Raw genomic sequence first — 10,894 nt, 5'->3', positions numbered from 1 at the left:
TATAGAAATCAAGCCTTCCCTCACGCATCTCATTCTTTGAGACGCTGCAAAGTCGCTGTCATCTTGCAAAGGCAGTTTCTGAAATCCAAAAGAGCAGGGAGAGACTTTCTTACTGCTGAACTTTCCTGGTGAATTTTTAAACAGCACTTGAATATTTTGCTTTTGGACTGAGATGTCAGAATCATTAAAATAGATTTCTGCAGAGAATATATATTTATACGTATTTCCTGATTTTATATAAATATATATGTATTTACATATATATATATATATATATATATATATATATATATATATATTTAAAAAGAGAAAGAGAAGTGTTTGCCATTTTTAGAGTTCTGGAGCTCCAGAGGGCAGAGCTTTGATCATTGCTGCAGCCCAAATAGCTGCTCCTCATCAGATGTGATGCTATAGAGCCTAGAAGAACCAACTTAGAATGTTTGAACATAGATTTGCAGCAAAATGCCCTTCTGAGGGAAATAGTAAGGCCACAGTCAAATACAGTCGTCAGCAACTTCCTTTTTCTTTGCCACCCAAAGAATTCAAGTCTAACAAAGACCAAACATGACATTCTAAAATTGGAAGACATACTATGGGGGACTCAAATTTGGTCCCCTAAGGTGTCCTACTTAAGTCAGAATCAGTAGCCCTCCCTGAGGGGTGTCCCAGGGTCCAGGGAATGAGGGCAGGTGAAGGTGGACAGTAGGGGGAATGGGAAGGACAGGAGAAGGGGAGTGGGACTCAGTTATCAAATACAGTTCTGTGCCAGAAATCTGTAGCTCTCCCTCTATACACAGAGCCAGCAGCTGGGGCCACAACCTTCCACACTGTCTCCTCTCTTTCCCAGAATGAGGAAATTTTGCTATGATGGCAGTAGTCACCCACGATGGCAGAAAATTGGAATCTTTTTTTTTTGGCTTTCATTATGCTTATTTTATAGTACTTTCCCCTCTGAGTAAATAGGGAGGGCGCAGCTCCATGACCTTCAGAAGTGGGGTCTGTGCATGTCTTAATCTGTCTCTGATAGCAGTTAGTGCCCTTGGCATATGTTAACTATTACTATGAGAATCCTAAAGATTCTTGTTGCTGTTATCTGTACACTTACAAAGTGCCGGTCCCTACGCTGGGTTGGAGGCAGGAGCAGGTTTCAGGGTGACCATGCGTGTGGCTGGCAGAAGTCCTCTGCTGCTGCCATCCTCCATCATTTCCCCTCCATGTCTTCTCTGGGTTCTGCCCCATCCAGCCTGTAAGAGTTGCCATGGTGACGGTGGAAGTGTGGAGGCTTCAGGCCAAGTGCCTGCCTGGGCTGCGCCCTGTTCTTGCTGTCTCCCTTACTCATTGGGGATGGGATTCCTCCCACAGTGGGAGACCATACACTGCAGCAGAAGGTCAGGTGTCTGGGCTATTGATCTGAACACAAACTCCCAGGGACTATGCCCTGGAACCCTGGTGAGTTTCAGCTCTGCAGAGTTTCAGATGAGCAGAGAATCTCTTTAGGCAAAGAAGCAGGAAGAGAGAGGTAGGAGCTAGAGATTCAGCCTGGAGGCTGTCAGCTGACAGTTCAATTATACTGCCTTCGAGGAAATCTGATTTTTTAGTTTCTCAGTTATTTCCCCTCTGCCTTTATAAATGGCAAAACGCAGGTAAAGGTGGACCCAGGCATGGCAAGAGAGAGAAGAGGTGACTTGGATTTTGAAATCAGGGGTCCCTCGGGCTAGGGACATAGTTCTAGGGCGAGACCCCAGGATTTATGTCCCATTGCCACCCCTGGGCGAGTGAATTTGGCTACATTAGGTAACCTCTGAATATGCGTTGTCTCACTAGTCAGAAGGGGCAGAAAATAATATCTCCATCCTCAGGTTGCCATAAGGCTTCAATGAGGCCATTGTGGAGACTGTCATCATCACCATTGTTGTCTCAGATCCAGCCACTGCAGGCCACAGCAACTCTGGGAATGTCCCTTCCCCTCTCTTCCTGAGATGCCACACTCGCTGTCTCTGTACAGAGGAGTCAGTGATACCCATCTCCCAGAAGTGGGATGAGAACCGAGTCAGAGGAGTGCCCCTGGCCTGCCCCAACTCCGCAGAGCCTCCCTGCTGTCACCCCATCTCTCCTCCCCCCAGCCTTCCCCACACTGTGCCATGCGCTCTCCACTTGCCAGTCCTTAGCTGGAGTGGAACATAAATCTGGCTTTGCCAAACCCTTGCCTTGCCAAACTCTCCCACAGCCTCCCATGGCCCTGGAGAGAAATCTCCATCCATTTTCTCAAGTCCGCAGGCCCTGCAGTATCTGCCCTGGCCTCCATCCCCCCCCCTCCGCCCTCCTCCCCACTGTGCCCTCCAGCCTCACTGTGGCCCTCTCTGTCCTCTGACACAAGGCCCCTCTCCTAGGGCAGCGTCTTTATCCCCCTCCCCAGATTGTTTCCTCAGTGAGAAATTCTCAGCCCTGTCTCCCCGACTTCAGGCTTCAGCTCAACTCCCCTTTTGCCCTGTAGGACTTAGCTTAGACATCACCTCTGAGAACTTCCTGGGTCATTCTTTCTAAAACACCCCCTCCCACCCCACCCCCGCATCACACTTTGTTATCAGAAGCAGTCCTTCTGACTAGTACTTCTTACAATGTGTAATTAGCATTATATATAATTTGTTTACCTGGTTTTCCTGGGTATAGGAGATAAATATTGTCTTAGGCATATTTGGGTCCTCAGGACCAGTCATGCGTGGTGCACATCATAAGTGTTTAATAAATGTTTACTGAACAAGTGACTCACAGGATCCAGACATTAGTTCTCTTTCCTAGACCTGTTCTCAAAACAGCCGCTAAAGGATCTGTGCCTCAGAAAGGGAAGGGGGGAGGCTGACAGCTAATGGGGCCCCAAGGCTCAGGTATTTCACAAGTAGAATAGAGATCGGAATGCCAGATAAAAGTAGCTGGGAGCCCTGCTGTACTCGTGGGCGCCAAGTTCATCTGGGGATACTGTTCCAATGCAGGGTCTGATTCTGCGCATCTGGGGTCCTGAGACTCTACCTTTCTAACAAGCTCTCAGGGGAACCCCACGCTGCTGCTTCTCAGACCATGAGGAGAAGCAAGAACTTAGTCCCCATGAAAACCTGGGATTTTTAAACCTTGGAGTATCGAGGACAGGGCAGCGTAGTGGCTGGGAAAGCAGAACTGGACTGGGTTGTGGGTGCATCTCTGGAACTGGAAGCTGCTGGGACCCAGGACCCAGGGGCCAGGAGGGGAAGAGTATCCTCCCAATGCCAGAGCAGACCAGCAAGATGGGGTTGAGAGGCTGGAATCTTGTTATTTAGGATGTGCCTTTAGTCCCAGAGAGATATTTCTATCCCAGAATTTGCTCATTCATTTATCCACTCATTTCTTCAGCAAATATCTGCACATTATTTATCCTGAGGATACTGTGGGGACAGGACAGGTAAAGTCTCTGTCCTCTTGTCATGAACATCCTGGAAACGACCTGGATTTGAGACCTCGTGTGTGTGTGTGTGTGTGTATGTGAGAGAGAGAGAGAGAGAGGGAGAGAGATATTTGGGTAAGTCCTTTGAACTTTCAAGCCCTGGTAAAATATGATGCCAGTTCCCAACATAGGGAGTTGCTGGGGGATAGCCTCTGACAAAGATCATGCATTCTTATTATGTACAGAACCACTCATGTGAATTGTGAACTTGCTCTCTGTTAGCCAAAGGTGGAAATCAGCAAAAGAGAATTACATTGAAGGGCTTTCTTGTTCATTCAATCATTCATCCAAGTGTTTGTATTGTTCTGGGCTCTGGGCATATTGTGGGGGCAAAGCCAGCGAAGTCGCTGTCCTGTTGGCATTCACATTTGGAGGGAGAAATCACATAATCAACAAGAAAACACATATATAAACAACAAAGTGTTCTGAGAGTTATGAGGAAAATAAAACTGGATAATTTGGTGAGACTAGAAGTGGGGCTACTTTAATTGGGAGGTTAGAAAAGACATTTCTGACAGTCGAGATTTAAGTCAAGACCTGAGGAATGAGGGAAAAAAAGCCATGGTGAAATCTGAGGGAAAAGTACTTTGTGCAGAAGGAACAGCCCATGCAGGAGTCCTGAGGCAGAACCAAGCTTGGCGTATTTAGGAAAGGAAGAGCAGGGCAGCTAGACACAGTGACAAGAGGAAGAGATCATGACATGAGCTCAGAGAGGCCAAAGGGCCAGAGAAGGCAGAGGCCTGTTAGCCACAGTAAGGCTCTGGGTTTTATTTTAAAGTAGATGGAGAGCTGCTGAAGATTCAGCAGCCACAGGGGGAGGACGGGAACTGATTTAGGATCGCCATGATGGCGTGGAAAAGAGCTTATGGGGAGCAAGAGTGGGAACAGAAGAACACTTCAGCAGTGATGGCCATGTGTTTAGGAGTGAGGACGGTGGATGTTGGTAGATGCCGATGGCGTGGGCCAAGATGATGGCAGAACAGAGAGAGGTAGGCACGTTAGGGCTACAGGTTGGAGGCACAGATACAGGAGAATGACCTGGGTTTGGCAAAATCCCACTAACAGCTGTGCTGTTATTGGAGGAAACACAATTTACCAGGCAATACTAATCCTACTCCCTTGGAACACTGGGGCAAAAGCAAAACCTCCGTGGAACCACAGGAGGAAACAAGGCAGTTCCAATCCTACCTAGACACACAGAAGCTTCAAAAGGAGGATATCGATTGATTAGAAGGGGAAATTTTTACCACATTCCCCTCCCTGTCCTTGGACGTCTCATTGAAATTCGTTGCTTGTTTGAAAGAACAGGAGAGATCCATCTTTAACAAGAGCAAGTGGCACTTAGATGCCTTGAGCAGGTGCTAATTCTGATTAAGCATTATTTTAATTTGGAGGGGTTGTATGGAAGGAAGATGAGATAGATGGCTGACACAGACAATGTAATTAATCTTAGAGATGGGCTTAATAACCAGGGGACGAGGCATGTGTGCACGCGTGTGTACATGTGAGAATGTGTGCTTTGGTGGTGGAGAGGCAGCAGTAGAGGGAGGGAATGCTCAATTTTCCTGTGACCAAGTCTAGAGAAATTCCTCTGCCTTCCCCACAGGGCAGGGTCCTCCCATCCATTCATTCCCCTGGGGCCCTAAGTTCTCTCATTCACAAAGGGTCTGTAAAATGGAGTCAGTTGACATTATCTTGAGATTAAACGATGGCCATAGAGATCTGCTGATGGGTGTGAGAATAGAATCATCATACCCATTTAAGCTTGGGCACCATTATCACAACCTCCGTCTGTAACGCATAAAGAATCCAGTCTTAAAAAAGAACACCTATAATTTCTTGAGAAACACATAATTCTGTTATGTTGTATTTTGGGAGTTAAAGCTCTATTTCTTTACTGCAAGCATTTTTAAATATATCATAATTTCTTCATGTGAAAAAAATGTACCTTCCCTCATGCTTCCTTCCCCCTGAAATGAAATTGGCCTGGGCCCTTTTCTTTCTCAAGAAGCCCTGGGGTTAGCTTTTTGAAAGCTGGGGCTGGCTGAGCAGCAGGGTTGGTTCCAGATCCCCACACTTTATGCTCCCAGGAACATGGTAGAAGCGGCAGGAAGGACTTGTCAGAACCAGGGGAGAGTGGAGGAACAGCACTTCAGGCACAGATGAGGTGGGAAGGCCCTTTTCTGACAGTCATCTGTGGCTGTCTCCTTAGGGGACCATATGTCCCATGCCTACGGCTGGCCAAATGAAATTCATGACTAGGAATATGCATCCGTTGGTTTTTCTCTCAGTTCCTGCAGCTGTTTGATGAAGGGGTGAGGGAGGGAGGAGCAAATCATCTCTTCTGTGGGCTGAGATGACATCTTATACAACTGTTCTTGGTCTTTCTAAGCAGCGCCCCCCCCCCACCCGCCCCGCACCTGCTGCCAGGGCCACTCACCCCACAAGGGCAAAGGGACTGGAAATGCATTTTCTCCAAGTGTTATTTTCAAAAATCCCAAATGAAAGAGTCGTGGTTTGAATTCAGGCTACTAACTCTTGGTAAAAATAAAAATTGAGTTGTTTTTTGAAGGGTGTGGAAAATAAAGAGATTCTTTTTTATAAGGGAGCTGTGACTGCCACCTGGTGGATGATGTTAGCTGAGCATCTTCCTTCTGTTCCTGGCCTTTTCTAATGTGTCTAATCATTCATTTACTTATTTCTTTACAGTTACAACACATGAGTATGGAATGCCCTGTGTGTGTCAGACACCGTGTTAAGTGCCTGGGGACATGTTGCGGGAACAAAAAGGTCAAGGTCCTTGCTTTCATGTAGCAGCTGTAGGGTTTGTGGCATGACAAGAAGTAAGCCACTAAATTAGATACTTTCAGATTGCAGTGAAGATAATGTGTAAGGAAGGGACTAGGGACAGGGAGTCAGGGACCCAGGGAGGCTGCTCTCAGGAAGGTCCTTTGGGATGAGATCTGAACTCTGAGAAGGTTCTGGCTTTGTGAACTCCTTGCACCTGCTAGGCTCTCCTGACATCCCCCCTTGTTATCTTGTCAGTGGCCATCCCCACTGACTGCTAGTGGAGCACTGGGTGGGCTTCAGGGGACAGGGGCAGCGAGAGTGAAATCCGTGTTTGTTGCATGTGGGTGGGCCAAAATACGCCCATGAAGTACAGCAGCCTTGGTCTCCTCAGTTCCCTGCATCTGCCCCATTCCTGCTGTGGCCAGAGGGCACTACTTTGTATCAGATCCATGGTTTCTCCTGCCAATAAAGTCCTCAAACACTGGATTAAAGAGGAGAAATAAGTCTGTTCAAAAGGACTGGAGAGCTTGGGCTGAAGTGAGAGGACCTCAAGGGGTCAAGATTCCAGGGACAAGAAAAGCTCTAAGGTGGCTCTATAGTTTTCCTCCACCCACAGATGCCGTCCAGTGTATGAGAGGGAGCCTAGTCTTCAGGGTTACCCAAGAAGGCCCTAGTAAATGCCCTAGATGTTAAGCTGGGACACCTTAGGAAAGCGGATTAGATAGTACTGAAAAGAGGAGTAGTGGATTGGCTTACAGATGAGTAGAAAAGAACTGGACAGAAACATCTAGAGAAAAAAGAACAGAAACCACAGAAAAGAGCAAAAGAGATAAACAAAGCAGAGTAAAAAAATTTAACATGTAGTGGGGTCACAGGAAAAGGGAAAGAATGAAACAGAAGCAATACCAGAAGAAAGAATAGCCTAGACTTGATCAAATCTGATAAATGATATCAAAGCACACATTCAAGAAGCAGGATAGATGCCAAGACCATCATACTGAGTCATTTCATGACAAAACTACTAAAAATCAAAGACAAAAAGAAAACCTGAAAAACAAGCAAAGGGAAAAGTTGTGTTACTTTTAAAGGGGCAGTAATATGACTGACAGTTGACTTCTCAAAGGAGATAGAAATTGTGAAACAATGGAATTTCTTCGTAGTGCTGAAAGAAAATGGCTGGCAGTCTTGAATTTGATTCCCAGCAAAAATGTTCTTTGAATATTGTTACAAAAAGACACATCAGAGAAACAAGTACTAAGTGAATTCATCACCACTACAACATACTGATGTAAAATGTAAAGGTTGTCCTCTAGGTAGGGGTAAGATAATCCCATTTGGAAAAATGGATACATAGGAATGAATAAAAACACAATGGAGATGGTAAATACATCCATAATCAGTAAATCAAAATGAATAGTGACTGTTTAAAACAGTAATAAAATTAATGTCTCACGATGCTTAAAATACATTGTAGAATTACCAAAATAATCTATATGCTGCTTACAACAGATATTACAAACATAAGAAGGAAGAATGGTTGAAAGTAAAATAATGAAAAAGACATACCATGAAACAAAAACCACCAGAATATATGCCAAGAAGTATCATTAGCAATAAAGAGAAACTCTTCATAAAAATCAAAGGGTCAAGTTACCAGGAGATATAACAATTCTTAATGTGTAGTCACCTAATAGCAGTTAAAGATACACTAAGCAATATTGATAGAACTAAAAGAACAAATAAAAATTCAGAGCTATAGAGGATGATCGTCAGCACACCTCTGTCAGTAACTGATAGAACAGTCTGACCTAATTTAGTTGAAAATACAACCTAGATAAAAAGAAATCAACAAGATACATTAATTTAGAAACCTAGATAAGACACTTCACAAATTTGATCAAATTGGCATATATAGAACACTGGCCCCAACAATTACAGAATATACATACTTTTCAATTGCACACAGTTAGTTCCCAAAAGTAGACCATATGCTGCATTCTAATGCAAGTCTCAGAAAATTTCAAAGGACTGAAATTCATTCACTGACCACTATGTAATTAAGCTAAAAATAAATAACAAAGTTGAAAAGCTCCCAAAAGTTTGGAAATGAAGCAGTATACTTATACACAATCCACAGGCCTAAAAAATTACAATTAAAATATTTTGAATTGAATAATGAAAATTTCTCATATTAAATTTGTGGCATGCAGCTAAAGCTATGATCAGAAGAAAATGTATAGCTTTACATACCTGCATTAGAAAAAAAGTTCTCAACATCAATGATTTAAATATCTATCTTAGGATGTTATAAAGGGAATTAGTGAATAATAGAGGGAATTGACAAAGTCAAAAGTTGATTCTTTGAACAGATTAATAAAATTGGTAACCTACTGTTGAGAACAAATCAGATAAAAAGCGGTTCATAAGTTATCAATATCAGGAATGAAAAGGGAGATATCCCAATGCTTTTAGAGACATTAAGGAGATAAATGAAGAAATATTTGAATAATTTTTGTTACTCAGTTTTAAATGATAGAAGGAACGAACAAATCCTAGAAGAACACAGTTTACTAAACTGACCCAAAAAGAAATAGAAAATCTGAATAATCCTATAACAACTAAAGATGTTCTTACAAAGAAAACCCCATGCCCAGATGTCTTCATCAGTAAGTACTATCAAATACATAAGAAGTTGTAAGCCATTCTCTGTCATAAACATAGAAGTGAAACGTCTAAAGAAAACAATCTTGAAAAACCATATTTAGAGGTATAACAATCATATAGTACGATAGTATGTCACAAGTAAGTAGGATTTAACCCAGACAGAGGGTTGGTTTAACATTAGAATTTGATCAATGCAATTCATCACATTTACAGAATAAGGGAATAAAATTATATAATCATCTCAATAGATTATAGCTAAAGTACTGGATAAAATTTAACACCAAACTAAACTCAAAATAGAAGGAAACTACCTTAATCTGATAAGTATTATGATAAAAAACAAATTTACAGCAAATATTATACTTAATAATAAAACACTAAAACTTCCCTTTGAGATAGGAAATAAGAATATTTACTATCATCATTTGTATTCACAAATTATATTGGAGATTTTAGCCAAAGTGGACTGGATATCCATATCAACAAATAATTAATCTTGACTCTCTACATCATACTATTCATAATCAATTCCAGGTGAATTAAATATTTAAATGTGAAGATAAAACAAAGTGTCTAGAAGATAACAGGAGAATATCCAGGAATACACAAAGATTTGTTAAACCAAATTCATAAAGTATAATTCTAAAGAAAAATATTGATATATTGGACTACTTTATAAGATTTTATTTATTTATTTATTTATTTGACAGAGTGACACACATTGAGAGAGAGAACACAAGCAGGGGAGTGGAAGAGGGAGAAGCAGGCTTGCTGCAGGGCAGGGAGCCTGATGTGGGGCTCGATCCCAGGACCCTGGGATTATGACCTGAGCCGAAGGCAAACACTTAACGACTGAGGCACCCAGGTGCCCCTGGACTACTTTAAAGTTAACAAAACTTTTAGGAGTTCATAGAATAAAAGGTGAGTCACAGATTAGAAAAAAAAATTGTAATACATACAACTAACAAATAGTTAATATATAGAATATATTAAAAAACCTCCTCTTAATGATTGAGAACAGAATGAAAACCCCATATAGAAATAGACAAGAGCTTTTAAAGTTTTTAAAAAGATTTCATTTATTTGAGAAAGAGAGAGAGAGACCAGTGAGAAGGAGAGCAGAGCGGGGGAGAGGGGCTGAGGGAGAAGGAGAAGCAGACTTCCTACTGAGCAGGGAGCCCAATGTGGGGCTACATCCCAGGACCCCGGGACAATGACCTGAGCCAAGGTCAGATGCTTAACCAACCGAGCCACCCAGGTGCACCTAGACAAGAGATTTAAACACAAAGGATGATATCCAAATAGACAATAAGCCCAACTTCCTAAGTCATCAAGGAAATGCAAATTATAAGAAAACAATACCACAGTGTGTTGGTCAATTTTATATGTCGAATTGCCTTGGCCACAGTACCCAGATATTTGGTCAAACATCACTGTAGATGTTTCTGCGAAGGTATTTCTTGATGACATTAACATTTAGATGGGTAGACTCTGAATATAGCAGATTACCCTCTATAGTATGGTTGGACCTCATCCAATCACTTGAAGGACTTAATAGAAAAAGAATGACCTCTCTTGAAGAAGGGGGACTTCTGCCAGCAGATGGTCTGCAGACTTGGAACTGCAACATCAACTTTTCCCTGGTTCTTCAACCTGCTGCCTATCCTGAAGATTTTGAACTTGGCAACCTCCATATTTATGTAAGCCAATTCCTTAAAACCTCTCCCTCTCTCTCCACACATATATACACCTCCACCCACCCACACACCCACATCTTTATTGTCTCTCTTTCTCTGGAAAGCCCTAATACACATATCCAACAAAAGGGCTAAAATGAAAATCACTGACAAGGCCAAGTGGTGTTGAACACATGGAGTAACTGGAATTTGCGTGCTTTGCTAGCAGAAGTGGAAATTTGTACGACCCCTTCAGGTACCTGTTTTTCAGTGGCTACCAAAGCTGAAC

This window comes from Neovison vison, chromosome 1 (assembly GCF_020171115.1).
Source record: "Neovison vison isolate M4711 chromosome 1, ASM_NN_V1, whole genome shotgun sequence".
NCBI classification, from domain to species: domain Eukaryota; kingdom Metazoa; phylum Chordata; class Mammalia; order Carnivora; family Mustelidae; genus Neogale; species Neogale vison.
Note: the sequence above shows the minus strand (reverse complement) of the source record.